The sequence below is a fragment of the Anabrus simplex genome, chromosome 6 (genome assembly GCF_040414725.1).
Source record: "Anabrus simplex isolate iqAnaSimp1 chromosome 6, ASM4041472v1, whole genome shotgun sequence".
NCBI lineage: Eukaryota > Metazoa > Arthropoda > Insecta > Orthoptera > Tettigoniidae > Anabrus > Anabrus simplex.
Genome location: NC_090270.1, coordinates 59,259,731 through 59,274,864, shown reverse-complemented (window position 1 = coordinate 59,274,864; position 15,134 = coordinate 59,259,731). Strand labels below are relative to the sequence as shown.

The following is a 15,134-nucleotide window of genomic DNA, read 5'->3' as shown; positions in this document are numbered from 1 at the left end:
CTTTTTGACTTGCAGATTGATATGTTATGATCTATTATGTAGTTTTAAAATTATTTAGATGTGTTTGATTTCAAGTTTTAGATTATTTAGTTTTCAAGTAAAACTTCGTCCTTATGGAAGCTCGAATCGACTGGGAAGTATTTGATCCTGTCAAAAATTAATAAGTGATAGCTATATGTATTTAGACGTCGTACTATAGATACGATGTACAGGATTTCAACTGTCAATGAGACTGTCCCCCTCCCGCCCTCCACCACTATGAGATATAAAATCTGGATTGTCACCATTCATCTCAGTGACCCAGAAAACTGTAGATTCGACACTGTTTTCGATTATTTTTATATCTCACTCCCCCTCACACACACCCCAAAGGGGGCTGAACATGAATTTTAAAAAATTCGGACTGTCACTAATTATTTCAGCTACCACGAAAACTATGAATTCGATAATATTCTCACCCCCTGCCTATAAGGGTGCTAGGGGTGTCTTACCCTCACGCGGTTTGTCTCCTGATACTAATTGATAAGTGTACCAAGTTTGGTGAAATTGCTCCAGTGGTTTAGAAGGAGATGTGTCATTTACACATACACACACCCACGCACACACATACATAAATTTTTATATATAGTAAGAAGAAGATAATATTTTTATATGTAGTTTTTGGATTAATTTTATATCTCACCCCCTTCGCTCCCCACTTGGACTTTTGAAACTGTTTTCAATTATTATTTCTATATCTCACCCCCCCCTTTTGCTCCCCACCTAAAAGGGGGCTGGACTTTAAAAAATTCTAGAGTATTACTTTTCAACTCAATGACCCCGAAAACTATGAATTCGACACTATTCTCGATTATTATTGTAACTACCCCCCCTCCTGACCCTCTCCCTTAAGGGCGCTAGGGATAGCTTACCCCCCACAGTGATCGTCTCCCGATAGTAAGTAATACGTGTACCAAGTTTGGTTGAAATTGCTCCAGTGGTTTAGGAGGAGATATGTCATTTACACACACACTTCCATTTCTATATATAGTAAGATTTTTATACTCGTACTTCACCCCCCTTTCCATCCCCGCCCAAAGAAGTCCTATGAGTGCCTTACCCAACAGTATATTTCTTCCAGATATTAAGTCTTATTTGTACCAATTTTGGTTGGCGGCTATGTCCAAACGTACATACATAATCTCACTGCTCTAGAATCCTGGAGCTGACGTTGCCATGGTTACGACAGTTCATTTCTTTATCCGATTCCTAGAGCAGGGGTAGTGTGGTGCCAATATCTCCGTAACGGTTGGTTTTAGGGCCTTAAAACATGGTTTTCGGGGCCCGTAGGGCTTACCGGGTTTTGTTCTTTGCGTCAAGAGGATTAAATTGAGCTTTGTCTCGTCCTTATACGACAAATTCGATATTTTGCCTATAATACTATAAGAGAAAACGGTTTTCCTATAAAACCCCCGTATTTTCAAAGATTTTAAAATGATATGCATATCGAAACCTTCCCCGGGATGAGTATACTCTAAATATGAAATTTGGTTGAGATCTATCCAGCCGTTTCGACGTGATGGTGGAACAAACAAACAAACAAACAGACAAACAGACACGAACAACTTTATTTATAAGATACCGGTGTTGCTACTATTACGATCAACGTAGTCTCCTGTTTAGTTCGCAAGCCCAAGTTTGTTACGGTCAGTTGTGTATTCTAATCTCTCACGAACTTCATCGACGAATTTACTGACGATGGTTTTTTACAGTCTTATTTCTCTTCAGAAATTGTTCCTCAGATAGATTTTCAAAGCATTTCCTTCTTATTATAGGCCTATTTCTGCTAGGAACACCATTTAACAAATCTAAATAAAGCAACTCTGCATCAAATGCGTGATTTACGGCGGCCATTTCGATTTTAACCTCGAGTTAACAGTTTAACTCAGGTGAAAGGAGGGGTTAACTTAACTCCGGTCTTAACCTAGAGTTAAAATTAACCCTTCTTGATGAAACGGAACGAACAGTCAAATTCAGAGTTAAAACTGCATAACTCGGGGTTAAGGTTTAACCCACGTTGATGAAACTGGCCCTTACCGTCTGTGATAGATCCACTATTCTCCTACATAACCTAGCCTTAACACTTCTCCACCTACACTGGCTCCATTATCACTGCTTCATATAACATGTCGATTCCTTACTATAAATATCTTAGTGGTGTATACAGTACTCTCTTGCCACCTATTTGTACCAGCAGTCATTCTCAAAATATTCGTCTGCGGCGCCTCGAGCTCATGGATAACAACGGTAGCTTTCGGACCTTCTCAGGTGCACAAACAAGGGACCAAACCAAATTAAGTACAATGTAGTGCGGTATTTCACAATCACCTGCAACCTCCAAAACAATGATTCGTCGTCTTCTTTCTTCGTTACGCCCGACTAAGAAGCGCGATTGAACTTATATAGGTGATGTAGTTGCCTTTTCTTCTCCCAAAATCTCTTCATCTTCTCTCTGTGGCTATTCTTGCGATCTTTTGACTAGGTTCTGTTGGTGCCAGTGCTTGGATTCTGTGTAAAACGGTGATTGTCGACCAATTTTCTGAACTTACATTTGTCTAATACAATCTCATCTGTGATGAGTATTTCCTGAAGATCATTTTCAACTTCGAGCAGGCAATTGTTTTTTTTTAAATTTCATTGATAGGGCAAGGCTCAGAATTCTTTTCGTCAATTTCTGATGACTCATTCTGAGAATATATCCGTAAAATTTCAAACATCATTTCCTAAATATGTCTGAGATTTTCTCTGTGTGTTGCTACAGGACATGAGGTTTTCTAATTATAAATAATAATTTTATGTGCTTTACATCCCGTTAACAACTTTCACGGTTTCCAGAGACGCCGAGGTGCATGGATTTAGTCCCGCAGGAGTTCTTTTACTTGCCACTAAATCTACCGACACGACGCACCTTCAAATACCACCGGACTGAACCAAGTTGGGGTCAGAAGGCCAGCGCCTCAACCGTCTGAGCCACTCAGCCCGGCAAAAGAGATTGTCTTATCATCCAGATTCCCCCTGTACACACTGGTCCAAAACTTTTTCTTAAGTTTGTTTCCTTTCTCACTTTTCTATATCTTTAATCAAAGATGCATGTAGTTCTTCAGGCTTGATTTCAGTGTTGTAATGCCTTAATTTAGCATTTCGGGATATGGATATGGATGCTTGCTCTGAACACATCAAACAATGTTCTGATCATATGTTGAAGTTAACAACATCGATTACAGTGTTCGATTCTAGTCTTGTTATGTTTCATTCTGATCTTCTTAGAACAAGGGTACCCCCTAACATGTTCTAAACACATGTTGTATTGAGTACAGTGTTCGATTCTAGTCTTGATCACTTATTTTGTGTTCTGAACACATCAATCAATGTTCTGATCACATGTTGTATCGAGTACAGTGTTCGATTCTAGTCTTGATCACTTATTTTGTGTTCTGAACACATCAATCAATGTTCTGATCACATTTTGTATCGAGTACAGTGTTCGATTCTAGTCTTGTTATGTTTCAATCTGATCTTCTTAGAACAAGGGTACCCCCTGACATGTTCTAAACACATGATGTATTGAGTACAGTGTTCGATTCTAGTCTTGATCACTTATTTTGTGTTCTGAACACATCAATCAATGTTCTGATCACATGTTGTATCGAGTACAGCGTTTGATTCTACTCTTCTTATGTTTCGCAAGTCTAAACATGCACAATAATGTTATCGCTGTACCCACTTGCCTTCGCGATGCAGGTTTAAACTTGTTCGATATAAAGCTATGCCTTGATATAAGAGGTGGAGGAGGAGGAGGAGGAGGTAGAGAAGGAGGAGGAGGAGGAGAATGATAAGGCCTTAACAGCCTATGTATAGTCGCCATTGTTTAAAGATGACAGCTGTCAAAAGAATTTTTCAAATTATCCGCCAACACATTTCAGCTAAAGAGGGCAGCAGGGTGCTCTGTTGATTAATTAAGTACATAGAATTTCAAATTGCCCTCCACCGCATGCATAACAGCAGCCGTTACTTTGCGCAGTAGCCTCTAAGCTAGCTTTCTTCATAAGAGTAGCCGCCATCTTGTGCGAGCACCCCTAGGCTGTCTCATAAGGAGCTATGTATAGTCACCATTTTGTGTCCGCCATCTTGCGTAAGCATCCCTAGGACGTCTCAAGCCATCTTGTGTCTCATAAGAGCAGTCACCATCTTGTAGAATTAGATAGCTGTCAATGCCAAAGGGCTTAAGTAGGAATCGAACCGTTGATTTCATCATTAGACTATGTTTTTCTTGTTCCTGATACTGCGACCTAGGTATAAGGCGGAAAAATTTCGCCCGTTTTGCTCTACGATCCACCGTTTTCGAGATATTTAACATTTTGCATTTAAGCCCCAAATTTAATGAATCGAACCTGCACGGTACGTTATACTCTCTACCATAGCTAGACCTGATCATGTTACGAAGACTTGCTTCAATACAAGCTAAAACAGAGCAAATGCCAAAGGGCCTAAGTAGGAACCGAACCATTGATCCCATCATTAGACTATGTTTTTCTTATGCTATCATGTTTCTCATACTGCGAACCTGGGTATTTGGCAGAAAAAATTTGTCCGTTTTGCTCTACGGTGCACCGTTTTCGAGATATTTAACATTTTGCATTTAAGCCCTAAATTTAATGGATCTAACTAGCACGACACGTTAGCCTCTAAGCTAGCTTTTTTCATAAGAGCGGCAGCCATCTTGCGCAAGCACCCTTAAAGCGTCTCATAAGGAGTTGTGTATAGCGCCATCTTGTGTCCGCCATCTTGCGCAAGCATCCTTAGGTTGTCTCACGCCATCTTGTGCAAGGACCCTTAAGTCGTCCCATAAGAGCAGCCGCTATATTGAGCAAGCATCCGTAGGGCATCTCATAAGGAGCCCTGTATAACTGCCATCTTGCGCAAGCATACCAAGGGCGTCTCATAAGAACCTATGTATAGCAGCCATCTTGCGTAAGCACCCTTAAGGAGTCATCTTGTGCAATTAGCGTCGAGAGATGGCTGCTGTAGAATTTTTCTTTTTCAATTATTCACCACCATATTTCAGAGGTATCTAGATAAATATAGCAGCACGATGCTCTCTTGATTAAAGATGGCGGATGATAGCTAACAGAACTTTTCAAATTGCCCGCTACTACATGCTTAAGATAGTAGCCATAAAGAGGGCAGCACGGTGCTCTGTAGATTAAAGACGGCGGATGACAGCTGACGAAATTGCCCGCATGATAGCAGCACGGTGCTCTGTTGATTAAAGATGGCGGATGATAGCCGTCAAAAAAAGCACGTAGGTATGATTCCAAACAAGAGCACATAGAATTTTTCAAATTATCCGCCACCACATTTCAAAGGTATCTAGCTAAAGAGTGCAGCACGGTGCTCCCTTGATTAAAGATGGCGGATGGTAGCTGTCAAAAAAGCACATGAGTTTGTTTCCAAACAAGAGCACGTGGAATTTTTCAATTTGCCGCCACCACATTTCAAAGGTATCTAGCTAAAGATGGCAGCACGGTGCTCTCTTGATTAAAGATGGCGGATGATAGCTAACAGAACTTTTCAAATTGCCCGCTACTACGTGCTTAAGGTAGTAGCCATAAAGAGGGCAGCACGGTGTTCTGTGGATTAAAGATAGCGGATGACAGCTGACGAAATTGCCCGCATGATAGCAGCACGGTGCTCTGTTGATTAAAGATGGCGGATGACAGCTGTCAAAAAAGCACATGGCTTTGTTTCCAAACAAGAGCACGTGGAATTTGCCGCCACCACATTTCAAAGGTATCTAGCTAAAGAGGGCAGCACTGTACTCTGTTGCTTAAAGATGGCGGATGACGACTGTCAAAAAAGCGCGTGGGTTTGTTTCCAAACAAGAGCATGTAGAATTTTTCAAATTGCCGCCACCACATAGAGGGCAGCACGGTGCTCTCTTGATTAAAGATGGCTGTTGTCACGTGGAATTGCCTGCCACCACATTTCAAAGGTATCTAGCTAAAGAGGGCAGCACGGTGCTCTCTAGATTAAAGATGGCTGCTGTCAAAAAGCTTTTTTTAAATTATCCGCCACCACATTTCAAAGGTAAGTAGCTAAAGAGGGCAGCACTGTGCTCTGTTGATTAAAGATGGCGGATGACAGCTGTCAAAAAAGCACGTGGATTTGTTTACCGATTCAAATCTCGCACTAGTGAGGTTAAGTTGGTAGCACTAAGGTTTAGGCCCGTTAAGATGGCAGCACTGCGGATGACAGGTGACGAATTTGCAGGTACTGCGATAAAGAGGGCAGCACGGTGCTCTGTAGTTTAAAGATGGCAGATGACAGCTGTCAAAAAGCACGTGGATTTGTTAACCGATTCAAATCTCGCGCTAGTGAGGTTAAGTTGGCAGCACTAAGGTTTAGGCACGTCAAGATGGTAGTACTGAGGTTTGCGATACGTTGCTGTCTGTCAAAAAGCACGTGGCTGTCAAAAAACACGTGGATTTGTTTTCCAATTCAAATCTCGCGCTTGTGAGGTTAAGTTGGTACCACTGAGGTTTAGGCCCGTCAAGATGGCAACAGTGAGGTTAGCGATGCGTTGTTGTCGATGACAGCTGTCAAAAAGCACGTGGCTTTGTTTACCAATTCAAATTTCCCGCGGGAGGAAGAGCAGGCCCCTGGGAAGGCTCCTGGGAGGAGGAGGCACGGGTCCCTGGGAAGGTCCCTCAGGAGGAGGAGGAGGAGGAGGAGTGGGCCCCTGGTAAGCCCCCTCGGGAGGAGGAGGAGGAAGTGGCCCCTGGGCTGGCTCGCGGGAGGAGGAGGAGGAGGAGGAGGAGGAGGAGGAGTGGGCCCCTGGGAAGGCCCCTCGGAAGGAGGAGGAGGAGGAGGAGGCCCCTGGGAGCCAGAGGAGGAGGAGGAAGAGGAGGAGGAGGAGGCCTCTGGGAGGTTGCCAGAGGAGGAGGAGGCCGCAAAACCATCCAATTATACTACTCCAGTCTTCCCATCATCCCCCCACACAAGGCCCCTATTCAGCATAGCGGGTGAGGCCGCCTGGGCGAGGTACTGGTCATCCTCCCCAGTTGTACCCCCGACCCAGAGTCTGAAGCTCAAGGACACTACCCTTGAGGCGGTAGAGGTGGGAGCCCTCGCTGAGTCCGAGGGAAAAACAGACCCTGGAGGGTAAACAGACACAGAAGAAAAGTGACTGAGATTTTCTCCGTGTGTTGGTACAGAACATGAGGTTATATGCTTTACGTCCCACTAACAACTTTCACGGTTTTGGGACCCACCTCTACTCAGTTGACGCCCTTCCAGTCCTCGCCCTACTTTCAAGAAGCACTGGTGGTATAGTGGTATCATGTAAGGTTCCCATTCTTGTGACCCGGGTTCGATTCCCGCCCAGTGCACGTATTTTTATCGAATTCATTTGATAAATATATGACGGTTAATAAATATTTCAGAGCCGTGAATCGAACACGGGCCTGCAGATGTAGCAGCTAATCACGCTAGCCACTACACCACAGAGGCGGACATTATTATTATTATTATTATTATTATTATTATAATTATTATTATTATTATTATTATCATCATCATCATCATCATCATCATCATCTGTTTACCCTCCAGGTTCGGCTTTTCCCTCGGACTCACCGATGGATCCCACCTCTACCGCCCCAAGGGCAGTGTCCTGGAGCTTCAGACTCTCGGTCGGGGGATACAACTGGGGAGTATGACCAGTACCTCGCCCAGGCGGCCTCACCTGCTATGGTGAACAGGGGCCTTGTAGGGGGATGGGAAGATTGGAAGGGATAGGCAAGGATGAGGGAAGGAAGCGGCCGTGGCCTTAAGTTAGGTCCCATCCCGGCATTCGCCTGGAGGTGAAGTGGGAAACCACGGAAAACCACTTCGAGGATGGCTGAAGTGGGAATCGAACCCACCTCTACTCAGTTGACCTCCCGAGGCTGAGTGGACCCCGTTCCAGCCCTCGTACCACTTTTCAAATTTCGTGGCAGAGCCGGGAATTGAACCCGGACCTCCGGGGGTGGCAGCTAATCACGCTAACCACTACACCACAGAGGCGGCATTATTATTATTATTATTATTATTATTATTATTATTATTATTATTATTATTATTATTGTCCGCCTCTGTGGTGTAGAGGTTAGCGAGATTAGCTGTCACCCCCGGCGGCCCGGGTTCGATTTCCGGCTCTGCCACGAAATTTGAAATGTGGTACGAAGCCTGGAACGGGGTCCACTCAGCCTCGGGAGGTACTGAGTAGAGGTGGGTTCGATTCCCACCTCAGCCATGCTTCAAGTGGTTTTCCGTGGTTTTCCCACTTCTCCTCCAGGCAAATGCCGGGATAGTACCTAACTTAAGGCCACTGTCCTTCCCTCTTCCTTGTCTTTTTTTTTGCTAAGGGCTTTACGTCGCACCGACACAGATAGGTCTTATGGCGACGATGGGATGGGAAAGGCCTAGGAGTTGGAAGGAAGTGGCCGTGGCCTTAATTAAGGTACAGCCCCAGCATTTGCCTGGTGTGAAAATGGGAAACCACGGAAAACCACCTTTAGGGCTGCCGATAGTGGGATTCGAACCTACTATCTCCCGGATGCAAGCTCACAGCCGCGCGCCTCTATGCGCACGGCCAACTCGCCCGGTCTCTTCTTTGTCTATACCTTCCAATCTTCCCATCATGCCGCCCACACAAGGCCCCTGTTCAGCATAGCAGGTGAGGCTGCGTGGGCGAGGTACCGGTCATCCTCCAGAGTTGTATCCCCCCGAGCCGAAGTCTCACGCTTCAAGACACTTCACTTGAGGCGGTAGAGGTGGGATCCCTCGCTGAGTCCGAGGGAAAAACATATCCTGGAGGGTGAACAGATTAAGAAAGAAAGAAAGTGACCTTAAACCATTTTAAATGCCTATTTTCACTATTTCACTGCCTGGTTCTTAAATGTTAATTGACCGAGCTCGATAGCTGCAGTCGCTTAATTGCCGCCAGTATCCAGTATTCGGGAGATAGTAGGTTCGAACCCCACTGTCGGCAGCCCTGAAAATGGTTTTCCGTGGTTTCCCATTTTCACACCAGGCAAATGCTGGGGCTGTACCTTAATGAAGGCCACGGCCGCTTCCTTCCCAGTCCTAGCCCTTCCCTGTCCCATCGTCGCCATAAGACCTATCTGTGTCGGTGCGACATAAAGCAACTAGCAAATGTTAATTGGTTATTTGCCTGCCTATTTTAGCCAAAATAACTCTCTGAACTTCTGGCGCTAGATATAAATGTCTTCTTCAACTGAGCTTTAAGTGAATATTTATGTGAGGTGAAAGTCAGTTATGATCTTAAATGTCTCAATTCCGTAAGATGTAGAATGGAGCAGTTATATCCCATTCCTGTTGAATATCAAAAGGAGGTAGAAAGTGTTCCCAAAGGAATGCACCCGCGAGGTGAAGGAGGCAAGCGGCGCGGTCGACCGCTTGCACTGGGATCATTAAAGGTTATCGAGCTGCTTGCGCTGCTATTACTGGTCGGATAAAGAAAAGAAAAGGGCAGTGAACGAACGTTTTATCTGGTGCCACATCCCGCCCCTGACCTAGAGTAACGTAACGGGATGGAAAGGAGAGGAAGAAGCCCGCCAAGAAAAGGAAACCCTTTCGGTTTCCATGACGACCACGACCTAGGCCAACACCTTGCTTCTCGACCCGACACTAGGTTCGGCCTCCCGCGGCTGTACAAACGGAGACAGAGATAGGGAAAAGAAACAAGTAGTCATTGTATCTTCTTTTTTTCTTTGCTTTCTTTTTTCACTCTACAAGGCTGTGAATTGTTCCCTCCTCGACAGCAAAAAGGACATATAGTTGACTGTAAATTTTATGCTCTCTCTCTCTCTCTCTCTCTCTCTCTCTCTCTCCAGTCTGTTTTGTGTGTAGGTGTATCACGTGTGTACTACCCCTTGCGATGCATATGTTGGGGTTAGGGAGAGGTTTTCCTTTATAACAAGAAATATTTATTTGCTGAATAGCATTCCATGGCAATGGAAGTATACAAAAATGATTAACTTTTCGTCTGTCACTAAGCCGAAAATACGGTGTTGACATCAGAATAAGACGTGTAACATATTTCAGAGTTGAATATTGTACGTTTATTTTCAAAAGAATTATAATTTCTAGTTTTGAAAAAGTATATATATACTGTGCAGTATATCTTATGCGCGTTTCGTTTTTTCTATATGCTGTAGGCCTATGTTATGTATAGAACTAGGCACGTAAGGTTATACACTACAAAACAAATACGAGGGTCGAGTCACAAATCATGGCAACTATTTTTTTTTCTCGCGAACAGGAGACAACACGAAAAATGTTAAGATATGCATTTGGAAATATAGGGCATGTACTTATGCATAGTGCCTGACTTCTGACTTCAGGAGATTCTCGTAGGAAAGTGCCAGAAAACAGGCCATTGTTAAACATAGTTTTATTATGGTATAGACAGCAAATAAACAAGACTACGTACAAAGGACAGGACTCTACTGGTTACAGACCTTCGAAATAATCACCCAAGGTTTCCACTGTGCGTTGCCAGCGGTGGGGCAGGCTCTGAATACCATTCGCTGCATGTGTATCGCTAAGGTGTGACACCTGTTACGATGTCCTCTTTGTTAGCAAACCGTTGTCCATCTAATGCTTCCCGCAGCTCTGCATAGCATTGCCGTGCATTTCTGCCGCGGAGAACTGCTATTTTAATATGCGATCGTTGCTCCTGCTTGTTGACTTCCATTTTGTGACTCTCTCACTCACACACTGAAGTTGGGGGCATGCCTAGACCCACGTCGCCAACGCGTAGCAATCCTCACATATTTTATGCAAACTATTTTAAATGTTTGTCGTTATACGAATTTTACCTAGTGTGTGTATATTATTGCTATATGTGAATTTATTCTCTTGCTTGGTTTTATGAAAGGCTGATGATGGCATTGAAAACGCGTCGAAACCGGTACCTTCATAATAATAAAAATGTTGTAGTATAATTTATGTGCAACAGTTTTGTATGTATTGGAAAGGCGGATTTCCTTACATTAAAATTACTTTTGTAATAGCTAAAACCAAAAAAAAATATTATTATTCTCCTACTTCTTTCGCTCTGTGGGTGCGGTTGGTAGAATAACACCCATGGTATACCCTGCATGTCGTAAAGGTGACTAAAAGGGGTCTCAGGGGCTCTTAACTTGGAAGCGTGGGTTGGCGACCACGGGCCCTTGGCATTGCTTCCATTTACTTGTGCCAGGCTCCTTACTTTCATCTATCCTATCCGACCATCCTTGGTCAATTCTTGTTCTTTTCCGACCCCAACGATATTACGTATGGAGGCCTAGGGAGTCTTTCGTTCTTTGGCCGGTGTCTTCATTTTTTGAAGTGTTGGATCCCTTCCATTTTCTCCCCCTCTGATTAGTAATAACAGGGAATGGTTGCGTAGTCGTACTACCGCTTAAAACAATAACTATCACCATCATCACAACCACTACCAAGTTTTACGACAGGATGGCTTTCCGGACGACAATATTGCACCCCTTATGCATCTTCTATTCATAGACCGAACATTAGTCTATATACTACCGGTCAAAAGTTTTCGATCACCTGTGCACAAAACTAGATACTTTATTTCAATGGACAAACACATAGTAAAAACTAAATAGACCAACAAAATATATATTTTCTCTCTCTAAGTAGAATACAATATGGTTCATATTTTAGCCTCTTCAATGTATCCACCCTTTGCCCTCCGAACAGCTGCACAAACTCTTGGCATTCTGGAAATAAGATTTTGTAGTGTTTGTGTAGATATTGCAGTCCAACTGCTCTGTAAATTATTTCATAGCTCTTCAACATTAGTTGACCTCAGTTTTCAGACATTCCTGTCAAGTTCATCCCATACCAGTTCAATGGGATTTAAGTCTGGTGACTGACTTAGCCAAATCATATTTTTCACTTCCCCACATTTCTCTTTTCTATTGACATACCCTCTACACAATTTAGAAGAATGTTTGGGGTCATTGTCCTGCTGCAGAACAAACCCACGACCAATAAGCCTCTTGCCATATGAAACTGCATTGTTGATCAGTATCCTGTGATATCCTTCCTTCTTTAATGTTCCATTAATTCGCACTAGATCACCGACTTTATCACCCGCTAAACATCCCCACACCATAACCGACCCTCCACCATGCTTCACCGTAGGTGTCACACACTGACTCTTCATACGTTCTCCACGAAGTCGACGAACAAACATTCGACGATGGCTCCCAAATACTTCAAACTTCGATTCATCCGCGAATAACACCTTGGACCATTGCTGCACGCTCCAGTTTTTATGTTGCTGTGCCCATTGCATTCTTTTCACCTTATTTTGTGCCCGTAATAAAGGTTTCTTGGCCGCTATGCACCCCCTTTAAACCTCGTTCACGAAGACGGCGTTGCACTGTTGAGACAGAGATTGGAGCAGCTCGCATATTAACTTCCTCGCGAATTTCAGGTGCTGTACGAGTCCTCTGACGTTTACTCTGTACACATATGAACTGATCTTCCCGATATCGCGAAACACTTGCCTTGGCACTGGTTTGCTTGAACCGCTGCAATGTATACACCAATGTAGATTGGGCTACGCCAACTTTTGTTGCTATTGTCCTACTAAAATACCCTTCGTGATGCAGAGCTACAATTACAGCACGTGTTTCAGTTCCAATCTCCTGCTTCCGTCCCATTTGGAGGTAATATGGTATGCACCTGATTAGATACACAAACACACTGCTAGCTGCACACAGTGTACTGAAAACTAATGCTTACTACACAGGCAGCTGAAGGAATGAGGCCTATCCGAGTGGACACGTCTTGGGTAAAGACACGTCAGTGTTGTTGTGGTTACTCATCAGCGACCCTCCATGCGGAGAACCGGTAAAATACACAACAGAGTCGTTCCGTCTTTACATGTTTATGCTTTTTTTATTATCAGAACAGGGCTATGATATATTATTTAAAACGACATCACTGTTTTAACCATAAATCCATAGTTGTGATAGGTGATCGAAAACTTTTGACCGGTAGTAAATGAAATGTCGTATGGCGTTTAGTGCCGGGATATCCCAGGACGGGTTCGGCTCGCCAGGTGCAGGTCTTTCTATTTGACACCCGTAGGTGACCTGCGTTTGACCGGTAGTGTATATGCTTTTATTCATTTCGTCCACAAAGATAGCTCCTGTCTGGTTAAATATCAGTTCTCAGAACTTTTACTTGCAGAGAAATGATTAACGTCTGCCTCTATGGTGTAGTGGTTAGAATGATTAACTGCCACTCCTGGGGGCGCGGGTTCGATTCCCGGCTCTACCACGAAATTTGAAAAAACAAAGTGGCACGAGGACTGGGACGAGGTTCAGTCAGCCTCGGGAGGTCAACTAATTGGATGGGTGTTCGATCCCTCCTGAGCCATCCTCGAAATGATTTTCCGTGGTTTCCCACTTCTCCTTCAGGCAAATGCCGGAATGGTACCTAACTTGACGGCACGCCCCCTTCATTCCCTCTTCCTTGTCTACCCCTTTCAATCTTCCCATCTCCCACAAGCCCCCTGTTCAGCATAGCAGGTGAGGCCGCCTGTGAGAAGTGCTGGCTCTCCATCCCAGTTGTATCCCCGACCCAAAGTCTCACGCTCCAGGACACTGCCCTTGAGGCGGTAGAGGTGGGATCCCTCACTAAGTTTGAAGGAAAAACTAACCTTGGATGGAAAACGGATTAAGAAGAACAACTAACGGTGACATCAGTTTCACTTTTGGGAATGTGTTGATGCTCTCATTTATATCCTTTGGCCTACATTGACTAACTGTACAATAATTGCAGAAGTTCAGAAAAGTCAATTACACGTTAGTATCTGAGAACAGACTCTTCAAAGGTAGTTATCAACACCATTGACCGTTATTGAAGGATGATAAGCATGAGCTTTGTAATATTTAATAACTGTCATATATTTATCAAATTAACCTCGACAAAAATGCTTGCACTGGCCGGGAATCGAACCCAGGTCGCAAGAATGGGAATCTTGCATGATACCACTACACCACCAGTGCCTGTTGAGTATGGTAGTCTATAACATGTTGTAGATCAACGTGTTGGAGTGTGAAGGGGGGGGTACAGATTACATTTTGTAATAATACATGGCAGCATGTCAGTTCCTCAAGTACTAAACGACTAACGCAGAGTTTTCTCCTACTACTGCAGAGTAAAAGAAGCCATCTGCTACGTATTGAGAATCCGTTCCCGTCGGTACAGTGTTAGATTCGCAGCCGTGACAAGGGTTTTTAATATCTCCAAAAAGCGTAGAAGGACTCAGCGGGACGTGCAACTAATAATAATAATAATAATAATAATAATAATAATAATAATAATAATAATAATAATAATAATTCTTAATCTGCTTACCCTCCAGGGTTGGTTTTTCCCTGGGACTCAGCGAGGGATCCCACCTCTACCACCTCAAGGGCAGTGTCCTGGAGCGTGAGACATTGGGTCGGGGGATACAACTGCGGAGGATGACCTGTACCTCGCCCAGGCGGCCTCACCTGCTCTGCTGAATAGGGTCCTTGCGGGGGGGGGATGGGAAGATTGGAAGGAATAGACAAGGAAGAGGGAAGGAAGCGGCCGTGGCCTTAAGTTAGTTACCATCCCGGCATTTGGCTGGAGAAGTGGGAAGCCACGGGAAACCACTTCTAGGATGGCTGAGGTGGGACTCGAACCCACTTCTACTAAGTTGACCTCCCGAGCCTGAGTGGACCCTCGTACCACTTTTCAAATTTCGTGACAGAGCCGGTAATCGAACCCGGGCCTCCGGGGGTGGCGGCTAATTACACTAACCACTACACCAGCATAATAATATATTAGTCCTTCAAGGACAAACCCAGGCACTACTGTACCGTTAATCGACCGGAAGCGCTATATGCATCAGAAGGTGTCCGGACATTTCGTACCACGGACATTCCGTACCACTTGATGTCAAACTGGATTTGCGTTTCCACGCCAGCGTCCGTATTGAGCCTGACAGACGACACCTTTAAAAATCAGACACAAAAATA

General features: G+C 44.2%; 2 non-coding genes across 2 annotated transcripts; one reads left to right on the top strand and one right to left on the bottom strand.

The window, feature by feature from the left end:
• Nucleotides 1-7,356: 7,356 nt before the first annotated feature.
• Nucleotides 7,357-7,427, top strand: TRNAG-CCC (transfer RNA glycine (anticodon CCC)). Its single transcript has one exon. It is a non-coding gene; the product is annotated as a tRNA-Gly (tRNA).
• Nucleotides 7,428-14,061: 6,634 nt separating this feature from the next.
• TRNAG-CCC (transfer RNA glycine (anticodon CCC)) lies at nucleotides 14,062-14,132 on the bottom strand. Its single transcript has one exon. It is a non-coding gene; the product is annotated as a tRNA-Gly (tRNA).
• Nucleotides 14,133-15,134: the final 1,002 nt, after the last annotated feature.